Genomic DNA, 19,864 nt, shown 5'->3' on the forward strand with positions numbered 1-19,864 from the left:
TAATATTCACAGTTGCTTTTATTAGCCAGTAATCATGGCAGTAGGGGAAGAAACTGTTTCTACCTTTATTTCAGCAATTCCTGGACCTTAGGAGAACACTTTGGCCTAACTGCACCATTTATTATTTTCATGCTTTAATAAACTTCTGAAAAACTAATTTTGACTAGAACGTGACAAATGCATTTACCAAACCCATGCATTCACTTTCAAAAACTGCAATTTTATAACAGCAATAGTGATTATAATTCATCTGTAGTTTCAGTTTTTCATATTGGTGGCTCTTATGAATTTGTAGAGTATCTGGTTTCTCTGAAACTATAAAAATGCATATTTAAATGTGCTACACCTACAGCCAAACATCTGTGGACCATCTCCCAACAGTTTATTTTTTATAATCTTTAAAAATGTTAACATTACTTTATTAGGAGCTGAATGGCCCAAGAACATGATGTAATAAGATTGAATTTTGTGATTCTTTGAAACTTTTTGGAAAATAAAAGTATTAATTTTGAACAGCCAGTCAATGTAACATACAATGAATAACTAAACCTACTTTTTTCCAATGTTGGTATTAAGAATAAAGCATTTCAGAAGGCAAATTCAATTTTTGGGTAGGTATCAAAAAGTGCAGAATGATTCCCAGTGACCGTCTGATAAATGTTGTTCAATTCAGGAAAACTGTAAAATGATTTCAGGTGTCTTAGAGAGAAGACTTAAAAAGAACTACACTCCTGGTATGAAAAAGGTTCTCTCTACATGCAATACACTGTACGAAAAAGACCACTTTATTAATATTTTCCAAAAAATACATTTTTCTCCAGAATAACTTTTTTCCCCCTGCAGATAGCCAAGTTATAGTTTAGAACTACTCCAATTTACAGAGTTGGAAAAATTGTTGGAATGTTTGGATAAAGCCAAAGAGCAAATCTTTTTTTGTCAAAAATTCAAGAAGTTTGCTTTGATCTGAGTGTGGGCCATGTGTTAAATAACCTTTTCAGCATTATAAAAGACAAAATGCAAGAGTGATAAAAGCTGACTTTTTTCACAATTTAAGAGCCAAGCTCACTATATTGCAGTATTCCAAGGATGTTTAAGATGTAGAAAGCAAGGCAGTAAGAGTTTGTGTGAATCCCAGTGGACTATAGTGTGTTCCTTTTTCAGAATAGTCATTATTCTGCAAGTTCCAACGATGAAATCAACAGAATATGTATAGAAGGACTTCAGCATTATGAACTGGTAGACAATTGAATTCTCAACATCCTTATAAATGATAAGATCCTAAAGTTGAGAATGAGTTGTAGTGGGCCCTAAGCAGTCAGAAACTGTGCAGTTAGCAGTTATTAAACAAATTTTGTTCAACTAAAATAGCCAAATTTCGACATACTTCAAAACGGTCACATTTGTTTGAATGACTTGGAGCAATTTTTGTCAAGAAAGAAGTTGGTCCAAAGGCAGATAGGGAAGATATTGTGCATGGGAAGAAATAGAAAAACATTACAGAAGACATAGCCCATCTTTATCTGAAACAGTGCTTCTTTAATTAAAATAAGATTGACTTCAATTTTGATCTGTTCAAATTAGACCTCACAACGAAATTAAATATAATATGCTCTCAATGTTTGCATTACCCACATATCTTATTTTTTAGTAGTTCTGAGCAAAGCAGGTTTATGATAGAATTTTCAAATAACATTTTAAAATAACAGATTTAACCATTGAAAAACTCACATAAAAACGTAATCCAATTTCTTTTGGAAATGGTTGCAGTTGCGGACTCAAAGATCGGCACTTATTTTTGAAGCAATTACTCATCGTGTTTAATAAAAAAAGGTATTTATCCTTGACACAGTTTTGAGTCTCCTTTATTGGCTCCTATCCTGCAACAGTAAATAGAGGTTAATTAATGAATTGCAGACAGGGGTGCCAGCACTTCTGTTTGTAAATTCATAGAAGTACAGCATATAAAGAGATGGATATTGAAAGGTAAGGTTTAAATAATTTAGAACTATAAGAGTTAGTGCATATTATTGTTTCCAATAAATAACACCAGTAGTTTTGTATTTATGGATTTTGGTTTATAATAAAATAAGCATAAAACAGCTAAGTTAAAATATTAGCTAGCTGGCTACCTTTTGTGCTATGCATGAATAACTTCTCTGAGAATCAAATTAAGATGGCTTTAAATTAAAATAAATGGCTTCCCAGTCGATATCCAGCTGAATGGCACAGTGGAAGCTTTATGTGGGATTCAAGCAGTCACTGTGAGAAAGCAGGGACTACTCCAGGGCTACTGCTAGTCTACAGGACCAGCTTATCTGTGCACCCAATCTTGGGTTCACGCCACATGACCTTCAAAACAACAACAAGCAAGAGCACACAAGAACGTAGAGGTTACAAAAGGGCCTTCCAGCCAATCTGTCTCACCTTTCAGTTTACTTGCTGTGGTCCGCGTTTCACTGTTGATCCCAAAAGATCCATGTCTTGGCTGTGTCCAGAAGCTCGTAGTCAAAAAGGACTTTAAGGATTGAACCACATGCTCTCTGTTCAGGCCTGAAGAGTTTCTGCTCTTTCAGACTCTTAGTGTAGGTCAGGACATGTTTCTTTCACAAAGTGAAACGTACACTACTTTAGATGAGGCTGAAACATTTTAACAACTTCTGTTGATTTAAGACCTTTAGGTATATATACACTTTTTCATGGCCATTTTCTTTCTCATGGGGTTACGTGAGGTTTATATTTTCCATTTTTACCACATGCGTGCAGACGTCTACACCCGCACTCCAGTCCAGTGAGAATTGGCTCAATGCTAATGAGACCTTACAGTTCTTGCAATCCAGAACCTACAGCACCTACAATATCAGATCTGGTGTCCTTCTCTGAGGGGAACAGAATTGTAAATGGCAGTTTTTAACTGACGCTGGGGAGGGATAACAATGAGAAGTCAGTCTCACACAGCTGCACCTAATCACCATCATTATGAAGCCAGCTTCATAAACTTAACTCAAATGCCTCCCTTCACAGCATCACTCCTCCACCCCATCTCCGCCTTGGAGCTGCCCCTGGATTCACTCAGTCTGAACGGGGTTTGAGTCTCCTCGTCCTGTGGCCAGGAGACGACCCATTAACCCAAAACAGGTAAAGCCAAAGTTTTCTTGTTAAGTATCCCACGCATTTACAGTGCATTCAATTCTCGGATGTGGCTGTCCCTAGTAAAAGTCTATTAAATCTCCTTGTCTCTAAGAGATTTTATGTGTAGCGAGAACTACCAGTTAATCACGGAGTTGATTCAGAGTCGGCAGGAGCAATAAGGAGTGGACTTGATGAACCGTGTGTCATGAACCGTCTTACAATATGGCAATGAAGGCCCTCCCTCACAATGACTCCCTGAAACCTACCTGACATTTCCATTCCCGAGCCTGATGCTACACTTACTAAGATACGGATCTGATTGATAATCCGTCATTTATTGACTTTACTGTACATAGGGTTTTATTTATGAATGCATCAGTTTTTAATTTCAGCAGTCAAGTGGACAAAAAGGTTTAGCTCCATAAAATCGCCCTCGTGAAAGAGGCCGTTTATTTTTTTTTAATCGAAGCAGAAGATGAACTTTAGGAATGAATGCGTCTGAGGAGCGTGTTTTTCCCATTAGCTCAGGTGGGTAGCTGCGTCCTCAGGCATAGGCTGCAAAGGAACAAGTAAGAGGTTTATTCCATGCTGAAAAGAGGAGAAAGAAAACACAACGTTTTCAAAAACACCCAATGGAGGCTCGACAGCCGAAACGTTGTGTTTTATTTCTTCTCTTTTCACCGTGGAATAAACCTTTTACTTCTAATTATTCTTATAGTTTCCCTGTCACTATAAGTATCATCCTCTCTTTACCACTTTCTGTGTGTGTACATTCATGTTTTTAATATATATTGTTATTGCTGCACACATGTGTCCCAGATCTGTGGATCACAGTTTTTATGACTAATAGGAAGATACCTTAACTTCATAGATAATCAAAATCTTGACCATTATGCAAAGTTGCCCTTGCAGAAGCTAAACAGACTGCCTGAGAGATACAGCTAGCAAATGATTCGTAGCCATCTTAATTGATAAGTGTAAATTCAACACCAGAAGAAAACCTGCTCTTCACAGAGAATGACTTGATAAGCCTGTTTGGGATCTTTTATACAATTCAGCTTGTTAATACAGTTCCTTTCATGTTCAGAAACAAGACACGTTCACAATGGTCGGTATTGTCGTTCTCATCTATTGATTTTGAGTATGTCATAGTTAAATTTTAACTATGACATACTCACGTACACAGAATCCTTCACAGAATAAGATATTTACAGTATGTTTGTGTTTCTACAAAATGTTTTGTGTTGCATGATGTGGGAGCACAACAAGCAACTGTAAATCATTTAAATGAAAAATGGCGTTACCCCGAATGACTATTTAGACATATCCTCCTGAGTGTCTCTATATTAAACAATTACAGTGCCCTAACAAGAGTGGACCTATACTTTTCTGTGTGCAAGCTTAAAGCAAACCGATTACATTCATCACTGTGAGCTTCTCTCTTAACTCATTCATTTTTCCATCACCTACTCAATCAGACTGCTGAATCTTAAAATTATGCTTTTCAAACAGAATTGCTTTTTTACAACAGAAGTAACAATGTCATATTGTCAATTGCATAGTTCATTTAGGTTCACCAACCATGTTTGGAATAGATGAAGCACCCTTGAATGCATTTTAAGATATCTACCCCTAAAACTCACTACTGTGGGAACATATTTTAAAAATGTATAAAAATTATAATGCTGTGCATTCTTGACACAATACCTTTGTGTCTTTTTATTTGTTATGTATTTGTTAATTTCTGTTTATTTGTTAATCAGCTTTGAAACAGGAACCAAAAAGTGTCTGGAAATTGAAGCCTCTCCCTGTTTTAGCTTTACAGTACCTTTGAACAAATGTTATACATTTCTGAAAATTAAAAAAAACACTATCAATACAAGGTCAAACTTTTCAACTGTAAAATTATCATCAAAGACTTCATATAGTGTGCTGTACAATTAAAAACATTAAAAATAGTTTTTAGAATGATTAATTTTTGAATTTCATTGAAATTGCAATTGCAGGTTCACCATTCCTCTACTTTTTTCTCCAAAAGGACACGCTGTATGCACACTTCATGGAAGATCATCTAAACGATAGAATCAATACTCTTCTTACTATGTCCTCCACACTATAACATGCAAATTATTATCCATTCTGAACCCAAGCACCTGTGAAACCTAGTCTTTGATCTAGTCAGTTTCATGGATTGATGATCCGATGCCTGGTCCGAGTGGTATTTGAATTTGTTTTTCCTATTGTGCTATAAAGAAAAGTATATGAATGAAAAGATATCCCCCATTTGGGGTATTCTGGGCTTCTAATGTTAGGAGAAATTGCTTGGAAAACACATATTGCACAACTTCCCAATAAACCCAATATAGTTGTTTAGCATTTCCTAAAAATTCAGTGCTAAATACGTTTTTTAAGGTTCCAGGCCATTTAAAGAAAGGACAAGTTACTTTATATATGTATTAAAAAAAAACTTTCTGGGTGTATTTTGTAAGGACACGACCTTCTGCACATCCAAATAAATTGATTAGATACATATCAATTTATTTTCTGCTTGAAAAACGTAAACCCAGAGGCTATTTGTGGTTAATCTGTCATGTTTGTTCATGGACAGAGCTTGAGTACAATTTACTTCTTGTATTACACACCTGTACGGCAGTTTTTGGTTTTACAAAGGTGACATTTTGTACTTTTAAAGGTTTTGCAATCGAGCAAATGCCTCCTGAAGCTGCCAGTGATTAGTATTTTATCAAAATGGCTCTGATAAGCAAGTGCATTCCATCTGTAATAAAACAAGGGCTTTGAGTTTGACAAATTAAGTCTGAAATCATTGTATAGGGTGCCTGCAGAATTCTTGATCCCCTATAAGTAAATACATTTATTTATGCAATCGATACTGTACAAATGAAAAGTATTCCACCTTTTAGCTTTTATTATTTTAGTAGGATGAATACAGAATAGATTAAAAAAAACATGAATGCGTGCTTATCCAGTGTAAACGATTTCCTACATTGATGTACATCAGATGTACAGTACCTGCCTATAAAGATGCATTTGTTTTACTTGAATGATATTGATACTGCATGGCATTTTCTGTGGGATTATGGTTGACTTTTAGAAAAAAAAGTAACTTCAAGTCTATAGAGTTAACTGTTATCCTTCAGGGGGTTTAAAAACCTGTATCACTGGTTTCCTCACGTTTGTGTTCTGTAACTGTGGCCTTTAGCAGTGTAGCTGCTTTTGCCAGAGGAGCTTGTGTGCATCACCCTGAATTTGACTTCTGCAGGCACACGCAGATAATCTATAATACTCTTCCATACATCACAGACAGCAGGACACCTAGCATATATAACAATTTAGAAGACATAATATAGGACTGCCTAGTGATAATGTTGTAATTTCTTCATAAATAGCCCTGGGAGATATGTGCTCAAGATAAAATTTGACAAGTGAGGGATACTGTATTTAAAAGAACTGCCAAATCTTGGAGGGAAACAAGGAGATTGAGAAATACCATGACCTGGAGTGTTTGTTTAGAAAATGCACTGCTGCCCTAATAGAGCTACTTTTGCACCGGAGCTTCTTGCAAAACTGAACTAGACCTCCAATCCAGATCAGTAAGCACAACGATGCCTCCTTCCGGCATCTTTTCACAGCTTTTTTCAAAATGACTGATGAAATCGAGAAAAAGAAATGACAATTCTTGGTTGCAGAGTATGTGGATTTCACACTGGCGCTGTACTTGAATGCTCATGTACTCTACATATACATGAACAAGAGCAGCTAATTTGTTGATAGGGTCTCTACGGTGCCATCTTCTTAAGAGCAGTTTTGCCTTCTGGACTTTATTTTGTCATGTGCTTTTCCATCTTACAGTCTTTCCAGCCAATTTCAGCTTTCATCTGGGTGCGGTTTAATGACTGCATGGCTTGTAAGCCTATTACCCCCATGCTAGCACACACAAGACATACTTTCAAATTGCTTTCTTTTGTTCAGTTGCATTTTAGAAATACTGCTAATCTATCAGTTATTTGACAATTGCACCAGAAGGAACGGAGAGTTGCACTGGTGGCAGACAATTCTTTTATTTCTTTATTGTACCTAGTGAAAACAAGTACTCTTTCGGAATATAGACAGTATATATTTAAACTTTGTTCTGGCTTTTGCTCTGAACCACTGAGTAAAGAAATTTCCCTTGCAAATCACCAGGGATTATGTTGCTCTCTGCTCCTTTTTAGTCAGATAGAAGCTGTCTGCTTCTCTAATTTTTAAAACACACTTTTTATTAAAACCAATAAGAACAAAAGTCAAAGAATCAATCAGTAGTCTATGTGATACAATAATGCTTTCAAAAGTGTTGAGGTTGACCGACAGCAGCTGTTGGCAAACGTAAGTCCAGTTTTTGCTACCATGGAAACAGCCTCTTCTTGCAGCATGCTGGGGACTGTAGGCCAGAGATTCTGGTAGACAGCCTAGAAGTTCTCCTTTTAATATTCAGAGCCAAAACTATATGTCAGCTCCACATGCCTCCCCATACCCCAAACTACAGTTTAAATTTCAGCAGTTCAAGTAGGTGGCTGCGTCAGCATGCGTAGGCTGCAAAGGACCGAGTAAAGGTTTATTCCATGCTGAAAAGAGAAGAAAAGAAACACATCGTTTCAGCTGTGGTGCCTTCTTTAGCCTTCACACCTGATAAAGGCTCCACAGCCAAAACGTTGTGTTTCTTTTCTTCTCTTTTCAGCCATTTAAATTGCAGACTGCAGAGACTCCCAAGGACTTAAATGCTCTCCGTCGCAATCATACACATTCACTTTCAAAGTAAAACCCCTAAAGCTTGAATCCCCACTTGCATTTCTACAACCAACTCATAAGACATGTGAATTCCACACAGCTCTGAGAATGCAGCGCTCTTAACCGTGAAAGGCTGTTGTTCAATTGCGTCTGAAACTCAGCGAATTGTAGTCTGGGGCCCCCTCTAGCGGCCAGTCACTGTAATTGTGTCCAGTTGCCTGGTTTTCCACGGGGCCCGAAACAAAGCATATGGAAACCCTACAACCTACTGTACATCGTTTAACATAATATTGTCTTCGCTGTCATTTTAAAAAGTAGACTTGAATCAATAATAGCAGGATGTGGTTTTAATTTATTCCGTTGTATTGCTCTGATTATATTGAACATTAAACTGTCTTAGAGTAAAGCTTGAAAAGCTCCGTGAAGCTGGCCACCCTACAAACGGCACCAACGATGAAACCCACCTTGTTCGTTAGCGCTGCCTTTGTGTTGCTGAAAGTAGCGTTTGTGCTGCTTTCGTTTCCGAATTTGTCCCCAATATCATACCGTAATCACCAGAGTTGCGGGTTTAGCCCTTAAAATCGCACAATAGCAAACACTTCCATGTTTTTTAAACAAGGCTTTGACTTCCACGTCTCAATGCAATGTGTAATTCAAGGGACGTTTAAAGATTGGACCCGTCTTTCGAGTCACGTTTACAAATATTAGAATGAGTAATTTACTGTATTACAAGACCATTGTTGTACTATCTGTTTTATGCAAAGCAAATTCGGAAATGTGAAAAGGAACCAGAAAATGGGGACACTATGTAGTAAGTTGACCTTGAAAGTTTATAACACATCTGCAAAGCAACATTGGAAACTCTTACTTATTTTCACATTAAATAATTAAACTTTTATGTAAGTTTTTTAAACTTTATTATCCACGTATTTGTATTGATGTATTGATGAAGTAATTTTTTTGAAACTTTAATTGACATTTACGATTTATTTTATATTCAATTGAATTCCAAATACTTTATTTATTCACAGGGTTTCAGATAATCAATAGTAAAATGTTAGAAGTTAGTGTTAACCTTCCTTTCTCAGGTAGAGAGATAATATTGGGTATTGAAGTGATTTAAGATTTAAAATAACAAATCTGTTTATGTATAAATGAATATATATATATATAACCGTAATCAAATCGTTATATTTCTCTCTTAATCTGTTTCTGAAATAGATTAAGGTATGCGGAAAGATTTACATGCTTTTCATATTGTTCAAGGAAGTTATTAAAGCAATTTCGTAATGTCCCTAGAAGGCTTCTGTAGCAACCTGCCATTGTGGTTCAAGTCCAGGCTGTGGCGTTTCTCTGAGCCAAGATGGCTTCTGAGCAGGCAGGCATGGAAGCAGGTGTGCATTATTGAGCTAGACACACCAGGGCATTCCACATGAGGATTTTAGAGCTTTTGGGTAGGTTTCCATGGAATCAGCCAAGCCTCTGTCATTAATGAAGAGGCTTATAAAAGTAAAGCCTGGAAGGAAAACATTTAGTTGGTGATTGGAGTTGGAGAGGAACACAAAAATTATTGTGAATTGTATTGTTGATGTTTCTGTCGCTCTGGAGTAGTAGGTGGTGGTGAGAAGAACAAGATATAAATGGCTTGGAAAATTCTACCAGAAGACTGTTAGTACAGCCATCTGATCATCCATGGGGCTAACAAGCTGTACTGTGGCTTGGGAACTCAGTAAGTGATGTCAAGTATGGGGTGCTCCATGTGCTCCATGTGCTGAGATGGTGTGTGTGTCAGCTCATGGGTATGTCCTGATGGGGCAAGATGAAGTTGTGGAGGAAACTGCTATTGCAGAACACATGGTCAGTGATGCTGAGTTGAGGTGTTGCATACAATGTAGACAAGGTGTTTAGTGTCTCAATAATGTAAAGAGATGAGTTAGTTCTTCTGTACTGCCTCTGGAGGCAGTCGAGTCTTAGTCATGGGACTGACACTACCTGCAAAACTGAGGCTTCAAGGATCAATTCAAGGTATTAGCAGCACACTTGTGGAATCTAATCTTTGCTGCAAGAGTCCCATACCAAGGGACTAGGTTCATAGGCCCTTAAAAGTGTATACAAGGAGGAGCCCTGTTTTCTTTGAGATGTAGAAATTCAGCTTGACACTGCTGCACAGTCGGGAGATTCCAGATAAGGCACTGCTGTACTGGGCTCAGCTGTTTGTGGAATTTGAAAGTAGTCTGGATAATGGCTTTAGTTTAAGTGTTCCTGGTCAGGGTAGGATTGATCTTGGTATTGAACTGTTCTCCTGAGACAATAGCCAACCGTGCTGGGTCATGTAACATTTTTCCCTTCAAGAAAATGAAGAGTTGTTTTTGTTCCCTGTCTGGCACCCTGTTCACATGGGGAAGAAGGGAGCCCAGCCACTGAAGCTCTACAACAGGAAAGGGATGTCCTCAACGCTGCATCTGTAAAGGGGAACAAATCTACAAGATGGCGATCCTCTGTCCTGTCCTTGACCCCGATTTTGTAATAACTGTATCGTGTCAGTGCAATAAAATGAAGGTGTCACTGGAAGTCTATTGTATACTGCCATTACCTTCTATGAACTGTCCTCTGGTGTTGTGTACCACTGGAAAATCTCTGCTTTGAGCTGCAGCTCAGTGGGGGGAAAGTACCTGATGGGATCTTCAGGGGTGGCTTTTCCTAGGCAACAGTGCCACCTGCAGGAAAATAGCTACAGTATAATTAACATGGATGTACTGCTCAGTTTGTCGTGCACAAGTGCAATGAAATGCTTATTTGCACGTGTGCACCACTTAAAAATAAACAAAGCAATACCTAAAACCAGAACAGTAACAAAAAGTTAAATAACATCTAACTTCAGTGGTAGGATAGATACAGACAAATCAGGCCTTACACTAACCAAGAAGCTTTGGTTATGCACAGATTGAATATCTTGAGGCTTGCAACGCTAGTATTGACAGGATCAAGGCAGCACTGGTTCATTGGCGCTGCCCCAGCTTGGCAGCTAGGGTGACAAGCTGGGAGCTGATGGGTTTTCCTGGGTGGAACTGGCCTGGTCCTGCCTCTGCTGTGCAGCTTCCTTCCTCAAAGGTGCAGAGTAGCTTAATTGGTATTTCTAAATTTTGTAAGGGCCCTGCCCTGCAATCCCACCCTGAACTGCCACAGGAACTTTCAATGCTTGGAAGATGCCTTTCCTGCAAAAGGCTAGACAAAAGTGGGGAGTCTCCATACTGCATCCTGGGGGAGGAGGGGGAAAGCACCTCAGTTTGGCTTTACTAGTCACTGTTTAACTAGCAGCAGTGGGGAAAGTTATGCTGTTCTGTAATATATTCACTGATGGGAGCTCCTTACCTTGCAAGGGCATCTTTTTGTTGTGACTCTCCATAATTTCACAATAGCTGGATGGTTAGTCCGGGTCCTCAAATGCTCATCTAAGTTTAGAACCAGCTGAATCTCAGCTTCAGCTTATACAGTTTTTTTACCAAAGTGCAATGATAGGAGTACATCTATTTTATTAATGATGGTTAGAATTAATTTACGTCTGCCAGATGGCAAAGTTACTATTCTTCCTAAGGTATTTTGTATAGTTCACACATGGCATTGTGGGAGGAAGCTAGAGGCAGGCTAAGTAAGTATGTGGTAATTTAACTAATACAGAATGCAGGGGGTTTTGCAAAATGTCACATATGTAGACATTTCTTGAAGATAGTTAGTGTGAGATCAGAGCTGTACCTGAACATTTCAGAATCAAATAGTTTTATCTTCATGATTAGAAGGATTTTGTCCCACTCCAGTCATTTCACCACTACACAAAAGTGAAGTTCAAGATAGTCTTTTTTTTTTTTGTAGGTTAATTTTTCATATTGGCAGGGTTTCATTTTATCCATCATGGAAAAGCAGCAGTACCTGGTACAATGCACCGGCAGATCCTCTACCAGATAAATAAACGAGAAATTAAAAATGTGAAACATTAACGAGCCCAGGATGTTGTTCTAGACAGACACTTATAAAGGACTCCAGGGTTAACACTGCTGCACTTTAATCGTTCTGAACTTTGCTTAAACATCATCCAAATGATGGGATCTTTTACTGCATGGGATAATATAGAAGAGCACCACCAACAGGTTTCTCCCACTCCACATCACTTATAGTAACAGCCTAGATTTCCAGGTTCTGTGCCAGTCCTAGTAAGGGTCAGACTTGCTTAATATAAGATCAAACTACAAGGCTGTTCTCACAAGGCAGGATCTGCTTCTCGACTGAAGAGTTGAGGAGTTCTTATTGGAGAAAGCTGCATTTGCTATTGGTCAGTTGTTCATATACTGAATACCTGTTTCTATTGGTCAATAAGAGAAGACATCTATTCAATTCCTATTGGCCGGGCGTGATAAGCTGAGCAGCCAATCGTATCATTAAAATAAATAGTGAATTAAAATGTGCAGGAATATGTCATGTTTAAGTTTGTACCCTGCAGAGGTTGTTTTAACTTCTTTTCACTTTTCAGATTGTGTAATACATGCGATTTGACCAGGGGATGCCAAACTTTTGCATACAACTGTAAGTAAAATGTATGTCATTTACAAACTATGAAATGTTTGAAAAGATTAAAAAATGCTTGCATTTTTAACCTAGTGCAGTTATCAATTGAAAGAAACAGATTTAATGTTGTCAGCTATTGGCTTTGACATTCATGCAAAGCTGTAAAACTGTCACAGTCCACTATACCTGTTGTAGGGATAATGGCTTTGCCATTCATTCAGAATTGTAACAGTCCAATAGACATGCTGTGGGGATGATACAGCCACCACACAAGACACAAAATGAAGAAAACGCAGATTCCTCCATATCTGGAATTTGAGCATACTGTAGCTTGACCAGGATATAGATTTATACCAAGAGTGTGCAAGTGAGGTGAGAGATTTAGGAATCCCCATATCTGTGACATTCTAATAGGAGGACTCTCACCAGTTTTAATCAAGAGTGTGTGCATTGTGGTTTATTTCAGACCTGAATTCTTTATTCTTCACAATGTAGGTAGGAGTATCTGTGCAACATTTGACCACAGAAGGCAGAACAGAGGTACAGCAACATAGATCGCCGCAATGACGTCACTAGTGGAACAAGACACAGGTGTGCTCCTACCTGCAGGCCATATACATTGAACCCAGAGAAGACAGAGAGTAGAAGGTACAGGTCTTACTGAAGGCAAGCTGCACACAAACTACATCTGACTGTATTCGGTGAGTATGTGATGTTCCATTTGGAAAAGGACATAAAGAGAATGTGTTGGAAGCAAATATAGTAAAAGACAGACATTTTGATCTGACACCTTAAACTCACCAGATCTGGAACTCCTGTTTCTTTAAGACCTAGCTACCTGCCACAGGAGTTTGGGCAGGTGTTTGTAACTCTTGTGTATAATCTTCCTAATGCCAATTATAAAACTGCCTCCAAAATGTATTTATTATTAGATTCAATACCTTGAGTTAATATCAACTGATGCCCCAAATTAATTCTGGGAGATTTTAATGGCTGGTTGCTTAAGCCTAATTAGGTATAATTTTGGGACCACTTTGTCAGAGCTGAAATCACTGGACTGCTTTAATTGGGTTGGGTTTGTCTGACAATTTGTTTTATCACAGTTATTTGAGCTCATAATATGCCTTTATCTACAGCAATATTAATCTAGGCAATGATTAAATAATAGGCATTGTATTGATTATAATTTCCTGTGGTCTTCGGTCTGTCCCTCTCTGCTGCTGACACCCCATTCCTCAGAAAACCTGTCAATACTTGTTTTGATCTCTGAGAATTATATTAGTATCTGTAGTTAAACGTGTGTGTCTGTATGTACTGTATACAATATACTGTAGGTGCTCTGGGTCAGTGAACAACCAGCCTGGTGAACCCCAGTAACGATCTGAGTAATACAGAGGGATGTTAGGCAAGTTGTTAACCTTTACTTGTGAGAAACAGACTGATTTTTATGCTTATTATAATAATGTTCAATATCAATTGATTACATTTGAAATGGATGTGAAATGGTTACACAGAAGTTTTAGTTCTAAGTAGACTTGTCTCACAGAGATCTGTTTTCATATTTATTGATTTTATTTCCAGTGATTAATGATTGTATTTCTCAATTCTCAGCAGTGCTGACGATCACAGGCCTTTCCCCTGAGTCCCTGAGCTAGGAGTATTATGAGGACACCTGGACAGTCAACAGTCTGCAGCTTCACCTGTATAAGAGGTCACTCTTAACAGCAGTTTCTTACATCATTAACAGGGAGTCATGATACAGGGTTTTCTCTTTCAGGGAAGTCAAAAAAATCACATTCTTAGTTTTTTTTTTAACAAATGTTGATATGAAAATGATTGAATTGTTAGGAAAACAACCATTTCATGTACATTAAACATTACTTAAATTTGTTGCTGACCAATAATGTTTGAAGAGCTCCTGAGTGCTTCTTCCTTTTATTTAAATAATACATTGCCTCAAATCTTGCATCTGTCTTTAAAATGCCTATGTAAATGTGGAACAGTGTTCAGAGCTATATTGTTGCACAGTGGATTGTGAGTTTGTGTTACAGCACTGTCATGCTCTTTCAGAGGACAGTCCAATTGGTTCCTACACTGTTGTGATCATTTTTCCTCAGGAGGTGCTCAGCCCCAGGAAAGAACATTAAGACCCTGACTTGTTCGCATTTTCCTCTCTAATTTTTGAAGCATTAAACATTTCTACACAAAGCACTTTACAAGTAACATTGCAGGCTCTTGTACTTTCCCAGTCTTCAGTTTCCCCAGGAGTGAAGTTAAGAGCAGGACTACACTCTGAACTGGATATGGCAGGCGTAGAACTCAAAGCCAGAGCTGTTCTTCCACATCATCATTTACCAATAGGGGCTGTAGAATTAAGAGTATACTTAATTCTATTTCTTCATCATTTTGATGGTAAGCAGCCTCCCTTTCTGTACCTACAAGTAACAGCTGTATTTTACAGCCGACTTGCAGGAAAGAAACTCGGGCGGTAACTGCTACATTCATGACTGACAGGTACCCCTACACAACTTGCAGGGGAAAGGGAAACGTCTGTAGGCTCCTTAAAGGAATGAGCAGATCAGACGCGACGTGACCGCTCTGACGGTACCCGACACAACCCCGATATTCACACAGCCTTTAAGAAACAATCCAAGGACACAGCCTTTAAGAAACAATCCAAGTTTATTGCAAAAATTGAAGAAGTAGAAAGAGCATATGAATAACTCGGCTGGCTGTTTTATCCAGTATTGAACATCGCTCAGGCGGTCTGCAGTCTGGAGCCCCGGCAGAAGAAGCGCTGCTCTTTCAGCACACAGCCGGAGAGACGGTGGGTAACCTCGGACCGCAAGGTGAGTCCGGCTGCTTCTCTTCTACTGCTGCTTGAAAACAGGAGAGAAAGCGTTTCACGTTTAAATACCTTTAGTCAAGTTTCAGCCTCTCGCCATAGCCTATACAAAGGTAGCACCACTTTATGAAGGCACAAATAAGCGGTGTTAAGCAGTCAGTAAAAAACAGGCTCCATTTCCCCGTGGTAATTTTCCCCACCCTCGGTTTAAGGAGCTGTGGGCGCACTCCTAATACGATATTGCTTCTCCATATTGGTCCTGAGATTTCTCCAAGTACAAGACGAGGCTTATCTTCAAGTTTATAGAGGGGCTCGATAAGCAAAGTGCAGACCAGCCGGATTCTCTCACCTTCGAATTCGCCGCTCAGCTCCCCAGTTTCACGCTACACCGGAGCTCTGCGCTTCGGCCATCAGACGGTTGTAGAGGACAGGAAGGCTGGGGAGCTGGAGAGAAGAAACTGCATTAGATAAGAGCCCTGTCGAAACACGAGTAACGGACCTGACCAAGCATTACAAATATACGTAGCAAGATTAAGGAGTAGCAAAAACGATACGTTGTAATTCGCCCCCCTGCTAGCGGTACGCAAATTGTTGGTTTATTTTCAGTTCAGTGTTCTTTGAAAGCTCGAATGAACTTTCCAAAATCCAGTAGAGTTGCTCTCTTAATTACTATGAAGATCAGATTACTTTTCTCTCATTTACTTTTGAGCTATTCCTTTTCTAATAAAAAGCGACTTAGTCCGATCTTATTTTCCTTCAGGTGCAAAACCACTATATAAAGCTAAGGACGCCATGCAGCTACCAGAACGTTTTTAAAGGAGACCAATTGACGGCTGATACGAGATGAATCACACCTGGCTTCTGGCTTTTAATTAATTAGAAACGTCTAAAACCCGGACTGGATTCTGGAGTTGGCCGTCTCCGCTTTGAAAATGGTCCTTCCCACGCAAATAATTTGGAGTACAATCCCACTCCACATTTTCAACTGACCCGCTGATAAAGTAACTTTATTCAACTTTAATTGAACATTTAAGATTTGTTTTCAACTCAATTCAAAATACTTTATTCTTCCCCAGGGATTCAGCTGGTGAATAGTAAAAGGTTAGAAATTACCGTGATCCTTGCGTTAGAAACAGTTTTAGAATTCACGTCTTTTAACAGTAAGAATTCAACTGCTACTGTCTGACAGTCAATCTCACCTGTGATTACTGTACTGTACATCACTCATTGACAGTGGTTCCTCATCACTGTAAACTGTGTATATCCCTGTTTATACCTGTGTATAGAATTTTGATGACTTTTTTAATTAATCAAAATAGTGCCAGCCGTCTGATATTCATAGAAAACATTTTCTAACCACCTGCACTCTTTTAGCTTGAATACAGTAACTCTCTTATCTTATAGGATGTTGAATATTATCTTATTATATATAATAAGAGTGATGTGATTATCCACTGATCGCAAAACTAGTTATTACATCCTTATCACTATTCTATTTTCTATGCATACACTCGTTCCCATTTTATTTACGTGCATAGTTTCTTATTTTTTCATCTTTCACCTTAGGAACTAAACTTAGATATGGAACCTTGTCAAACGCCCATGGAAATATAAACAGATCATGTCGTGACAACTATTAGTATAAAGGAACTGAAGGGATACTCTACCCGAACACCAGCCGGGGCATAAAAACATTGAGAACAATTAAATCGTTCATATAGTTTTCTAAAATGTTATCTTTAAAATCATTTCAGATATTAAAAAAAAACATTCACATTTTACCCCCTTTGACTGAACAGGGGGAACCGCCTCGTCTCCTAAGTGTGACTTGACTTTAGACTGAATAAGAGAGTTACATGGCCGGTTTTTAGCGTGGCCGGCCTGGTGGCTCCGTGGGCTAACCCATCGGGCACTTTCTAAAGTCCAGACAATTGGATCGACTCCCAGAGACGCTGGGGAGTTAAAGACGAGCCCCGAGCCTCCCCGTCAGTGTGAGATCTAAGCCCCGGGTGTAGCTCTCGTGCTGTCGGGGTGAGTTTGTGTAGGTGGCTGTTCTCTACCACGCCGGCCGTTTTGGGGGGTTCCATTTTCGGGGCCCTCCAAAACAGGGAAAAATGGGGGTTTAAGTCCTTTATGAATGAATAGTAATGAACTGAATTCTAAAAAGCAGCCCCTTATACCACTGAGACACCTGCAGGACGGGTGTGGCACTAGCAGTGAAAGAGAGGTGCAGTCCTAACTAGGAGCGGCAGGGGTCCCTATCCAGCACATTCCTCTTGATTCGGTCAGCTGGCCGCAAGCTAGAAGTTCCCGTCGAGCACAGCCTCGTAGGGGAGTGTTACTGTTTTAGGTTTTCTGAGAATCCTTAGCCGACAAATGCTTTATGTATGATCTGGTGAGTTGAAGTTTCTGCTTATCTCCAGTAACGTCAGTGTTGAAGCCCTTGTAACAGAATCCGCAGCTGTCCGTCAGGACCGGAGCCCGCCTCCAGAGTGACCTTCCTCAGCGGACACGCCCCGTCCACCTGTTCCACAGGTGCGCTCGGCAAGATGGCGGCGGGACGAGCTGGGGCGGCTCGAGGTGCGTTTGCGTTTTATTTAGAATTTTCTTATTTTAAGTGCAAAAAATCAAATTTAACTTTGGGGAAATCAAGATGAACGTGTTTTGTTGTTGCTACTGTTGTTAATTGTATTTGTTTTCTCTTTTCTTTGTGTTTTAGGACGCCGAAATGAGTTTCCTGTCCGTTGGAGCGTGCTCTCGAAGTTTGAAAAGTTTGTATAAAGTATCTTATACTATCATTCATTGAAATTACATTGGATGTTTCTGAGGCTGTAGTTTTTCTTAAAATATTTGCTTTTTAAAGTCCTCAGCTGTGTAATGTCCTTTTGCCGATTGGGGCTATAAGAACGTTTTTTGTTCCGAAATGCTAACAAAAATTGTCACGATTAAACTGACTAATTCGTTAGCTTTTCATTTCTCCAGGTGCCAAAAGGATTTCAAGAACGGGATACCAGTTATGAAAAGTGTTTTTTAACGGTAAGTTATATTCCCACCTTCCGCTATACTATTAATATTTGTGTAACTCGTTAAGAATAACGTTGTGCCTGCTTTTTCACACATTCTTTCCCGGAACAGGCATATATTAACTACATTGCTGCTTTTCGTTTCGTTGTGCTTTTGTTGAATGGAAAAAGCAAACTCTTTAGACGCTGGTTCTTCAACGGAATTGAATTCTTATGTGGCTGAACGTATGTTCTGGAGTTTTTTGGAGTAGCGGGACAGGGATCTATCTTTGCTTTCTCATTTAATCTGTTGTTTTCTCATTGCATTTCATCGTGTTTGTATACATCTTTATTCAAGCACCATGTTTAAAGGTTTATTAACTTTTATTTAGCACATCAAGTGAATCCATTCTGCAAAGCCCGTATTTTGTTAACTTGGTGTTTTTTCTTTTGTCTTCAGTTCTGCGGCCCCTCATCCTCAGCGCTCCGTTGAAATCGTATCCACTCCAGCAACTCGTCGTGCGTTGGCAAGTTTTTCTTGACAATGTGTGCTTTTCCTTGAATGTTATTTTTGACAACAGTGCCTGTCATGTACCGATTCAGTGTTGTATCTTGCTCTTAATGTCGTTATGTTGTTAAACTGTTCCCTGTTGACTGCTGCTACTGTATGTGCTGTGCATTGTGAAATAAAAACCGTTCATTTGCATTTTCTGAATTGTCTGCTATTTTTTCAAGGTGTTGGAAGGGTTTGCTCGGGGCTGGTGTCTCACTGCTGTAAGTTTTTGGCTGCAAAATCTGGAGAGAGCAATCAGTTTCCGAGAAGCGATGCGATGGGTTGTTCTGTACTTTGCGCCACGGCCGCAAGGGGACACCCTATCGCATCGTGACTTGGAAACTGCGGGGGCTACCCCCTTTTTAAGTCGCTCCAGATTTTCCCGCCTTTTTAGATAGTCTCTGGGGGGTTAGGGTCCCTAGGAGGGAGCCGAGGTACAGCCCCTGGGGGAGGAGAAGGGAGGGAAGCTCTAGCCAAGCCCCCTCACTCCCAGCTGAGAGGAAGGCGGGCTGGAGGTGGCTTTGGCCCGAGAGAGAGGAGGCACCCAGGGCGGACTCAGCCTATCAGTCACAGCTTGCAACCAACAGACTTCTAAGTCCACACCAGGAGACCTGCCTCTCTGCAGGGACCTAGGCCATCACCAACCTGTCTTCCCCTCCTGCTGGGAGTGAGTGGGCTTGGCTAGAGCTGCAGTCAATCACCCAGCCCCTCTCTCCAAAAAGAGGAGTAGACGGGGCTGGGTTTGATTGATGGGAGGAGACCACGCCCTGCAAGAGCCCCGGTATATACTAAGTTTTTTGGCGGGAAAATCTGGACAGACTTAACAAGGGGGTAGCCTCTGCAGTTTCCAAGTCACAAAGCGATAGGGTGTCCCCTTGCGGTCAGTGACAACAAGGAAAAAACAGCCCTTCGCATCGCTTCTCGGAAACTGTTAGTAAAGTCTCTCCGCCAAAAAACTCACCAACACCGGGGTTTTTCAGGACCAAGGGT

General features: G+C 39.7%; 2 long non-coding RNA genes across 6 annotated transcripts; one reads left to right on the top strand and one right to left on the bottom strand.

Annotated features, from left to right (window-relative positions):
* Nucleotides 1-3,037: 3,037 nt before the first annotated feature.
* Nucleotides 3,038-19,027, top strand: LOC107075626 (uncharacterized). Of its 5 annotated transcripts, none has more exons than XR_011183295.1 (8): nt 3,038-3,135; nt 12,440-12,492; nt 12,970-13,175; nt 14,086-15,323; nt 17,743-17,899; nt 18,039-18,090; nt 18,302-18,355; nt 18,782-19,027. It is a non-coding gene; the product is annotated as an uncharacterized lncRNA (long non-coding RNA). The 5 variants fall into 5 exon arrangements; XR_011183298.1 differs by lacking the exon at nt 3,038-3,135 and adding an exon at nt 8,510-8,725 and having other exon boundaries at nt 18,286-18,355; XR_011183294.1 differs by lacking the exon at nt 3,038-3,135 and adding an exon at nt 8,510-8,725.
* On the bottom strand, nt 15,261-16,178 carry LOC138224844 (uncharacterized). Its single transcript, XR_011183299.1, has 3 exons — nt 16,022-16,178; nt 15,669-15,763; nt 15,261-15,350 (listed from the first exon to the last, which is right to left on the bottom strand). It is a non-coding gene; the product is annotated as an uncharacterized lncRNA (long non-coding RNA).
* Nucleotides 19,028-19,864: the final 837 nt, after the last annotated feature.

The sequence above is a fragment of the Lepisosteus oculatus genome, chromosome 23, assembly GCF_040954835.1.
Source record: "Lepisosteus oculatus isolate fLepOcu1 chromosome 23, fLepOcu1.hap2, whole genome shotgun sequence".
Taxonomy (NCBI): Eukaryota; Metazoa; Chordata; class Actinopteri; order Semionotiformes; family Lepisosteidae; genus Lepisosteus; species Lepisosteus oculatus.